We start from the raw sequence: 10121 nt of genomic DNA, 5'->3' as shown, positions 1-10121 counted from the left end.
AACAACTCAGAATTTACTAAGTAGTGGAAACTGGAAAGAGGGCTTAGGTTATGGAGATGATAAAAGTGAGAAAGGAACTGTGCAAATTGAGCCAATTGTTGTTAAACAGACTGCTAAGCCAAAGGTAAATCCTGTTAAATTTGTAGCAAAAACTGTAAAGTCAGATTCTAAAAAGATGAAAGAGTCTAGGACATAAGTCAAAGAAAAGTCAACTTCTGACAAATTAAAACAGGATAAACCAGCTGAAGTAAACATAGGCTTAATGACAAGGAAGCAGCTTAAGCATAAGCTGAAAGAGATTAGAAATGTGAACAAGGTAAAAGAAGCTAGGAAAAATAGGAATGGAAAGGAAGGTGTGAATAAAAGCAATTATTATATGCCTATTCCTAATGCTCCTAGAAAGAAATTTTATAACTGTGGAAACTCTAACCATCTTGCTTCTTTTTGCATGAAAAATAAAGATATAAACTCTTTACCTCCTAGATCAGGAATTAAGAGTCAGTCTGTTAGGTTTAAACCACATAATCCTTGTTTTCATTGTGGTAGTTTATGACATTCCATTTATACTTATAAGGAATATCATAGTTTGTACTATGATTATTATCAAATAAAACCTTCTTTGAAGAAAGTTAGTATTATTCCTTCTATTGTAAAGTCTGATGCAACGTCTGATATAAAGTCTGATAAACAGCATGTTAGCATAAACTCTGAAATTAAATCCGCTACAAATGCTAACAAACTTAAAAAGTCCAAAGGATCCAAGCAAGTCTAAGTCCTTAAAACTAACCAATAGTGGTCTTTGTGATTGCAGGGCAACAGAAAAATATCCTAGTTCTGGACAGTGGATGTTCAAGACATATGACTGGAAATAAAGCCCTGCTATCAGACTTTGTGGAGAAAGCTGGCCCGGGAGTTTCTTATGGAGATGGCAACATGGGAAAAACTCTGGGATATGGAAATATCAATCTTGGGAATGTCATCATTGAAATAGTAGCTCTTGTCTCAGGATTTAAACACAATCTGCTAAGTGTGAGTCAAATCTGTGGCAGAGGTTATCATATGGATTTCTTTGAAGAACACTGTGAAGTTGTAAGTAATTCTACAAGCAAAGTAGTTCTGAAAGGTTACAGGCATGGTAACATTTATGAAGTCAGACTTTCAACAAGTTCTGATTGTTCTGCAATCTGTCTGATGAGTAGAGCATCAATTGAAGAAAGATGGAATTGGCACAATAGACTCTCTCATTTAAATTTCAACAACATAAATGAGCTAGTAAAGAAAGATCTTGTAAGAGGACTGCCAAAATCTGTATTTGCTCCTGATGGCCTTTGTGATTTATGTCAAAAGGCAAAATAAAGAAAATCTTCATTCAAGAGCAAAACTGAATCCTCAATTCTTGAGCCTTATCACCTACTGCATGTTGATCTATTTGGTCCAGTCAATGTCATGTCTATTGCAAAGTAGAAATATGCCATGGTTATAGTGGATGAGTTCACAAGATACACTTGGGTGTATGTCTTGCACAAGAACAATAAAACTGCATCTACTCTAACTGATCATGTCAGACAGCTAGATAAATTGGTCAAAGATTCTGTTAAAATCATAAAAAGTGATAATGGCACTGAGTTCAAGAATTCAATCATGGAAGAGTTCTGCAAAGATCATGGAATTAAGCAGGAATTTTCTGCACCTAGAACTTCACAGCAAAATGGAGTTGTAGAAAGAAAGAACATGACTCTCATTGAAGCTGCACGAACTATGCTTGATGAAGCAAAACTGCCAACCTACTTTTGGGCTGAAGGTGTGCAGACTGCTTGTTTTACACAGAATGCTACACTCATAAACAAGCATGGAAAAGCACCATATGAGATGGTGAAGAAAAAGAAGCCAAATCTAAAATACTTTCATGTATTTGGATGTAAGTGTTTTGTTCTTAAGACTCATCCTGAACATCTATCAAAATTTGATCTAAAAGCTGATGAAGGAATTTTTGTTGGATATCCACTTTCCACAAAAGCCTTCAGAGTCTACAATTTAAGAACAATGGTTGTCATGGAATCTATCAATGTATCTTTTGATGATAAAAATATTACTGGACTTGAAGATTTCAATGATCATGATTATCTGTGATTTGAAAATGAAGATTTAAATTCTGATTCTGTAAATTCTGATGGCTTAAATCCTGATCCTGTAAGTTCTGACGGGTTAAATTCTGATGTCATTGAAACTGTGGTAACTACTCCAAGGGAAAATGCACCTGTCCCGGGGAGCAAGCTGAAGATCCTACCACAACTGAAGACTCTCAAGAAGTATCAGAACCTGTCACTGGCTCTTCAAGTTCTGATTCATCAAGTTCTGATAAGCCAAATTCTGATAAGCCAAATTCTGATAATTCTGGAAACTCTGATTCTTCAAATCCTGAAGGATCCAACTCATATTCTGAAGTCTCAGAGAGCATAACTACAGGGGGAGCATCAGAAAAATGCTGATGGAGATAGCATGGATCATGGGGGAGGATCCAGTTCTAGAAATCAACTTCCATCTGCAAGGAAGTGGACCAAATCACATACACCTGACTTAATAATTGGAGATCCTGAAGTAGGTGTCAGAACTAGAAATGCAACATCAAATGAATGTCTCTATCATTCCTTTCTATCTCAGACTGAACCAAAGAAAGTGGAAGAAGCTCTTCAAGATGCTGATTAGGTGCAAGCAATGCATGAAGAGTTAAATGAATTTGAAAGAAATAAAGTCTGGACCCTAGTGCCAAGACCAAAGAACAGATCAATTATTGGCACAAAATGGGTGTTCAGAAACAAAACTGACAGTGATGGCATAATTATAAGGAACAAAGCAAGGCTGGTTGCTAAAGGTTACTCTCAACGGGAGGGTATTGATTATGATGAAACATTTGCACCAGTTGCTAGATTGGAAGCCATAAGAATTTTTTTGGCTTATGCTGCTCACAAAAAGTTTAAAGTCTTTCAAATGGATGTGAAAAGTGCTTTTCTCAATGGAGAATTGGAAGAAGAGGTATATGTTGAACAACCTCCAGGATTTGTAGATCCAAAATTTCCAAATCATGTCTACAGACTTGACAAAACACTTTATGGCCTTAAGCAAGCTCCAAGAGCATGGTATGCGACTTTAACTCAATTCCTTCTGGAAAGTGGATTTCACAGAGGTACAATTGATAAATCACTGTTCTACCTCAATCATGGAAAAGACTTACTTTTGGTACAGATATATGTTGATGATATCATATTTGGTTCTACAAATGCCAAACTATGTCAAAGGTTTGCAAAGCTAATGCAGTCAAGATATCAAATGAGTATGATGGGAGACCTTAGTTATTTTCTAGGCCTTCAAGTCAAGCAAAATGAAGAAGCAACTTTTAACTGTCAATCCAAGTACACCAGAAATTTACTGAAAAAATTTGGAATGCAAGATTGTTCAACTGCATCCACTCCCATGGCCACTGCAACCAAGTTAGATAAAGATACTGGTTCATCAGTAGATATTACTAACTACGGAGGTATGATTGGCTCTTTACTCAATTTAACTGCAAGTAGACCTGATATCGTGTATGCTACATGTCTTTGTGCAAGATTTCAGGTTGATCCAAGAGAACCTCATCTAATAGTTGTGAAAAGAATTTTCAAGTACCTCAAGGGTACAGCTGATCTAGGATTGTGGTATCCTAGAGAATCATATTTTAAGCTAATAGGTTACTCAGATGTAGATTTTGCAGGATGCAAAATAGACAGGAAAAGCACTAGTGGAAGCTGCCAATTTCTTGGAGGCAGATTGGTTTCTTGGTTTAACAAGAAACAAAAATCAATTTCCACATCAACTGCAGAAGCAGAATATATTCCTGCAGAAAGCTGTTGTGCACAGATTCTTTGGATGAAGAATCAGTTACTGGACTATGGGTTAGAATTTTCTAAAATACCTATTTACTGTGATAATCAAAGTGCTACTGCTATGACAGGTAATCCAGTTCAAAATTCAATGACAAAGCACATCAGCATTAGGTACCATTTCATAAGGGAACATGTGATGGAAGGTACAGTGGAATTATATTTTGTTCCAACATATCAATAACTAGCAGATATCTTCACAAAACCACTATGTGAAGCTACTTTTACAAGACTTGTAAATGAACTTGGAATGGTTTCAGGTTCTTTCTCTAAATCTGCTTAGTTTTTGTTCTCATGCATAAGACTTTATGATCAGTGTTTACAGATTATTTTATCTTCATGTAATCTGTGCTTAAATTGTAATACATTAAATACTGATTGTTATCTGATGTGGATCTATATAATCTAATAGTGTTTTGAATGTTCTGTGACTATTCAATCCAATGAGGATAACTGTGCTAGATGTTGACATAGTAGTCTTTAACATACTAGAAATCCCATGTTTGAATTAGTTGTTTATGTGGAAATTCATTAACACAAGCAAATTTTGATGTTGTGCTTAGTCAAATTTACTTTGTGTATCTTATTACTAAGTCACAAACTAGATTCTTGCTTCTTATTTGTCAAATTCTGATGTCAGTAAATCTTAAGGATGAACCACATGCTTGATAAGCCTCACTTATCTGAAGAAAAGAAAAGAAAATTGAAGTCAGGTACTCCTTTGAGATCTAGAGTAAATATGTGGAAGGGAAGACCCAAGTGCATTGCTGGTATTAAGTTATATGCATTAGAAAAACAAATAATTTTTTCTTGGTGACTTTTCACATTCTCTGATTACTGGAGAAATACTCTGATAATAGCATAAATTCTGATAGCAGTTGTGACTCACTTACACTGAGAAGCCACTGTAAAAAGAATGTCAAAAGATGCATAAAATGAGCACAAACAGTTGAGGTGGACTCTTGCATAAATTTATTCTATAGTAGGCTTCATAATTAATGACAGATTTTAAGCACCTTTCTTAGTTATGCCATATTTCTAAGATGTACTGAAGTTTATCAGACTTTAATCTTTATCTGATATTTTTCTAAATGCACACACTCTCACTTCATATGAATAATGAAAATTACTGTGGTGATTAAGTTGTTTTAGATAAACAGTTAAGTGTCATTTGCATAAATTTCGAGGACAAGTTCTGATGGAAGTTCTGATGCTTAAACTTTGAAGAAACAAGTCAGTATTTGTATAAAGAATCACAGAAATAGACATTCACTTTTTGAGTACAGAAGCCATGTTCTGATGACCGTTAAAATCTGATAATAGTCAAGTTCTGATATTAAATCCTGATGAAAACTCTGATGCTTACGTGGCATTATTTATTTACTTAACTTATTTTTGGTAAATATTGAACGGTCATATTTTATCAGAATATATTTAAGTGAGATAAAAACAGTCATAATCATTTGGTTAGTGGGAAACGTGTTTGTCTTGAAAAACTGTATGTGCACAATAATTATTGCTTATTTCTCGTGCCCACTAACTACTGCTTTAACTATTTACTGACTGTTCACATGTTGTTAGGTGTAAATTTTCTGCCATGCTTCACAAATTTAGCTGTTATCACGTGAGCTGTATAAATAAGAGAGTTAAAAGATTTTCTAATCTTTTACCTACTTTTCTTATTCTCCCATCTCTCTTATTTTCTCTCACCCACTAATATTCTCTGACGCTATTTTTCGTACAGGCATTTTATCAAACACCTTGCAAAAACTCTTTTTCTCAATTGATTTTTCACAGAAATGGCACCAAAAGACATCATTTTCAATGGAGCCAAGTTTGTTCCTAACAACTACTTGGCTACACTGAGCAAGGGTGAAGCTCCATCAGAACTTCACTTCATTCAAGATTTCCTTGCTAACAGTGAGATTGGGTATACTTTGACCCAACCAGAAGCAATCTCAGGAACTCAAGTGCTGGAGTTCTGGAGGAGTGGTGTGTATGATGATGGTGGTACACATGGATCCCCTAGTATTATCTTCACGACAGGGGATGATGATCATGTGGTGACTTTGGCTATATTTAGACATGCTTTACATTTTCCAGAAAACTGTGTTTACAGTTCAACAGTTGAGGAGCCTGTTTTTCAACAGATGAAGGCTAACCTGGGTTATGAGAAGTCTTTGGCAAAGCTGGGTCAATTGAAGAGACCTCACATCAGGAGGGATGGAGTTTCTTCTTTGACTGTATCACAAAGGCCTTTGCCAACAAGTGCTCCAATTTTGATGTTATACCCATACTGAGTCAACAAATCGGGTATGCTCTCTTGAATCAAACACATTTTGATTATGCAAATGTTGTTTTAGGATTCATAGGTGATAGGATGACAGAAGATAGAAATACATTCTATTTTGCTAGATTCTGTCAGCTTATTTACAGTTTATGTTGCTCTGATGCACCCCAACTAGCAAGTGAGTTAATTGAACCATTTAAACTTGCTAAAAGAGCTTTTACTGACTTATTATCTACTGATAATAAGAAAACTGTTTTGAGATCCCTCCAAATTCTACAATCAGTCAAACAGATTTTAGTAAACTCTGACCCAATCACCTATACCTCCATATATCCTGATGTCCAACCATCCCAACCTCCATCAGCACCTACACAACCAACCACCTCTCAACCTCAATCAACTCAACCTACCATCAGAACATACTTCCAACCAGCTCAATCCTTACAACAACAACCATCAACACCTACCATCAGACCTTCATCCTCAAAGCCTAAAAGATCAAAATATGTTCCTAAATCTCCACCAAGGAGAAGAAGGATGATCCTCAGGGATGAATCTGATAATGAAGAGGAGCAAGTACAGGTTCATGCATCAGAACCTGTGACTGTTGAAGCTGAAAATATGATTTCTCAGAAAGACGCAGAAGCTGAAGGGTCAACCCATCAGATAAATGTTGAAGCTGAGGGTTCTAATACTTTGAAGAGAAAGAGAACTGTAAGTTCTGATGCTGCTAAGGCAACTCCTTCTCTATCAAGGAGATCAAAGAAACAAAGAGCAGGAAGGCACATTGCTCAACCTCAGTCCGAGGATACACAAGATGTAACGACCGAGGAATTACGCTGGTATTATATTATAATAATGATAAATTATGTGTATTATGATGTGATTAAATGTGTAAGTTGTTAAACCCTAACTGCTATGTGTTATGTGTTGGCTGTTTTGATCCAAACGTGTTTTGGATATTTATTGAACGTTTTATCGTCAGTTATATATATTATATCAAAACCTGTACAGCTCAAAACTATATTTTAAAAGCCCATATTTCAAACAAAATCATTGGCCCTATTTTGCCAAAAATGCCCTATACCATATCGCTATTCTGAACCCCTAGACGTTTTACCAATTGACCTTTTTCGCGAAAAACGACTTTTCCGGATCCCTTTGGGTACCAAAAACCCCATAAAAATTATATTTTTATTTTTATATGATCATGAAATTATCATATATCATTTTTCTTTGTATTTTTGTATTTTTCACAATTTTTGGGAATTTTTAGTATTTATTTTGTATTTATTGGACATTTAAAAATTCAATAATAATACCCAAAAATTATAAAAATTGGGGCCAAATATTTTTAATAGGAGTGTAATTAGACCCTTAATTTTACTTAGGGGTATTATCTTCATAAATATAAATACCTGAATTATTATTAATTAAATCAGTTAATTACAATTAAAAATCAGGAAAAAATAAAAAGAAAAAGAAAAGGAATTAGGGTTAGGGTTTGGTGAAGAACAGGGCAACAGAATCAAAGCTGATTTTCATCGTGATTCCGGAGTCCAAATCGTTAGTTGTTAGCAAGGCAGAACAAGCTAGGGTCAGAAGGCAGTGAGTTAAACCAGGTTAAGTGTAACGACCGAGGAATTACGCTTGTATTATATTATAATTATGTGTATTATTATGTGATTAAATGTGTTAAGTCGTTGAACCCTAACTGCTATGTGTTATGTGTTGGTTGTTTTGATCCAAACGTGTTTTGGATATTTATTGAGCGTTCTATCGTCAGTTATATATATTATATCAAAACCTGTACAGCTCAAAACTATGTTTTAAAAGCCCGTATTTCAAACAAGATCATTGGCCCTATTTTGCCAAAAATGCCCTATACCGTATCGCTATTCTGAACCCCTAGACGTTTTACAAATTGACCTTTTTCGCGAAAAACAACTTTTCCGGACCCCTTCGGGTACCAAAAACCCCACAAAAATCACATTCTTATTTTTATATGATTATGAAATTATCATATATCATTTTTCTTTGTATTTTTGTATTTTTCATAATTTTTGGGAATTTTTAGTATTTATTTTGTATTTATTGGATATTTAAAAATTCATTATTAATACCCAAAAATTATAAAAATTGGGGCCAAATATTTTTATTAGGAGTGTAATTAGACCCTTAATTTTACTTAGGGGTATTATTTTCATAAATATAAATACCTGAATTATTATTAATTAAATCAGTTAATTACAATTAAAAATCAGAAAAAAAGAAAAAGAAAAAGAAAGGGAATTAGGGTTAGGGTTTGTGAAGAACAGAGCAGGAGGATCAAAGGCGATTTTGATCGTGATTCCGGAGTCCAAATCGAGCGTGTGAGTATTCGTTTTGAAGCTTATGATCTGTAGTTTTCAATTATGTGATTCTTTTTAACGTTTTATTGATCGAATTGAAAGTTGTTATTTTCGGGTTTTAATCGCGAATTCGGGTTTGATTTTCTGTGTGTTGTTTGATGTTTTGGTTGTTAGAGTCGTTTAGATCGTTGATTTTGGAGTCGATTGACACCAGTTTCGTCAAATTTGGTTAACGTTTGGAGGAACTCGGTTTTCCGATGAAGTTCATCGGAGAACTTCGACTTGTGGTCGGAGATGGCGGAGGGGGAATTATCTGATGGTGGTGACGCTGTGGGTCGACGGCTGAAACTCTAGGGAATCGAACGGAGTCAAAAAGGAGGAGAAACGATGATCAGGAGGCTCGTTTTTCGCCTCGCCGGAACCCGTCGCCGTCGCCGGATTCTGGGACGGTGACGGCTGTTCTTCATGACCCGATAACCCGAGGTCGACCCGGTTTGCAACCCGGAAACGACCCGGGTTTGATCCCCTCAACCCTGAAACCATTTCCAGATTTTTGTTTCTGGATTTTCTATTATTTAATTTATATTTTATAAATCAGAAAATCATTTTATTAATTCTAATAATTAATTAAAAATTTGTTTTATATTCTGAAAAATAGTATTATTAATTTCTAAATTATTTTATTAATTTATAAATTCGAATTTAATTATTTAATTAATTATTTATCTAATTATTTATTAGTTATCTAATTAATTAATAATTAGGTAATTAATTAATAATTAGGTAATTAATTAATAAATAAGGATTAAAAATAATTAAATAATATGATTAATAATTCGATAATTAGTTATTATTACGAGTAATGATGCGATAATGGGAATTATGATTCGAGTGATAGTTATTCGAATAATATTGTAGTGATTATTTGTATCGTATAATTAAATACCGATAATTAATTGATTAACGAATCGTATAAGTTTCGGTAATAATGTAATAGTTCGATAATTATATGAGAATGGCGAGTAGCTCGTATTTATACGAGTAATTAATCGTTGAGTTAGATTATAATTCGAGCACATAGTAGATATTCGATGAATAGCGTATCTGTTAATAAAATCGATTGATTATTTGTAAATAATCGATCTAATCGAATAAATATCGATAAGTTATAAATATTATAATAAATTGTGATTAATCCTAATAATTAGGGATTAATTATTTTAAATTAGTAAATAATTATCTATTAATTCTTTATTAGTTATTTATTTATTAAGTGATTAATTAGTTCAATAATTAATCACATAATTTTCAATAAACCGTAACTTCTTCATTTTAACTCCAAAAATTATAAAAAAATTATTTTTGACTTTGATTTTTCTTAAATAATTATTTAAAAATTATTTTAGGATTTAAAAGGTTGTAATAATTATCTATATTGAATAATAAATTGAATTATCAGTGTTTAATTCATAACAATTCAACCGTTAGTCCGATTTAAGTGAAACGAAGACCCCTAGACTCAGAAAAATGAGACGAATCCAATAAAAATGGTTGTAAGTT

This window comes from Apium graveolens, chromosome 7 (genome assembly GCF_009905375.1).
Source record: "Apium graveolens cultivar Ventura chromosome 7, ASM990537v1, whole genome shotgun sequence".
Classification (NCBI taxonomy): Eukaryota; Viridiplantae; Streptophyta; class Magnoliopsida; order Apiales; family Apiaceae; genus Apium; species Apium graveolens.
Note: the sequence above shows the minus strand (reverse complement) of the source record.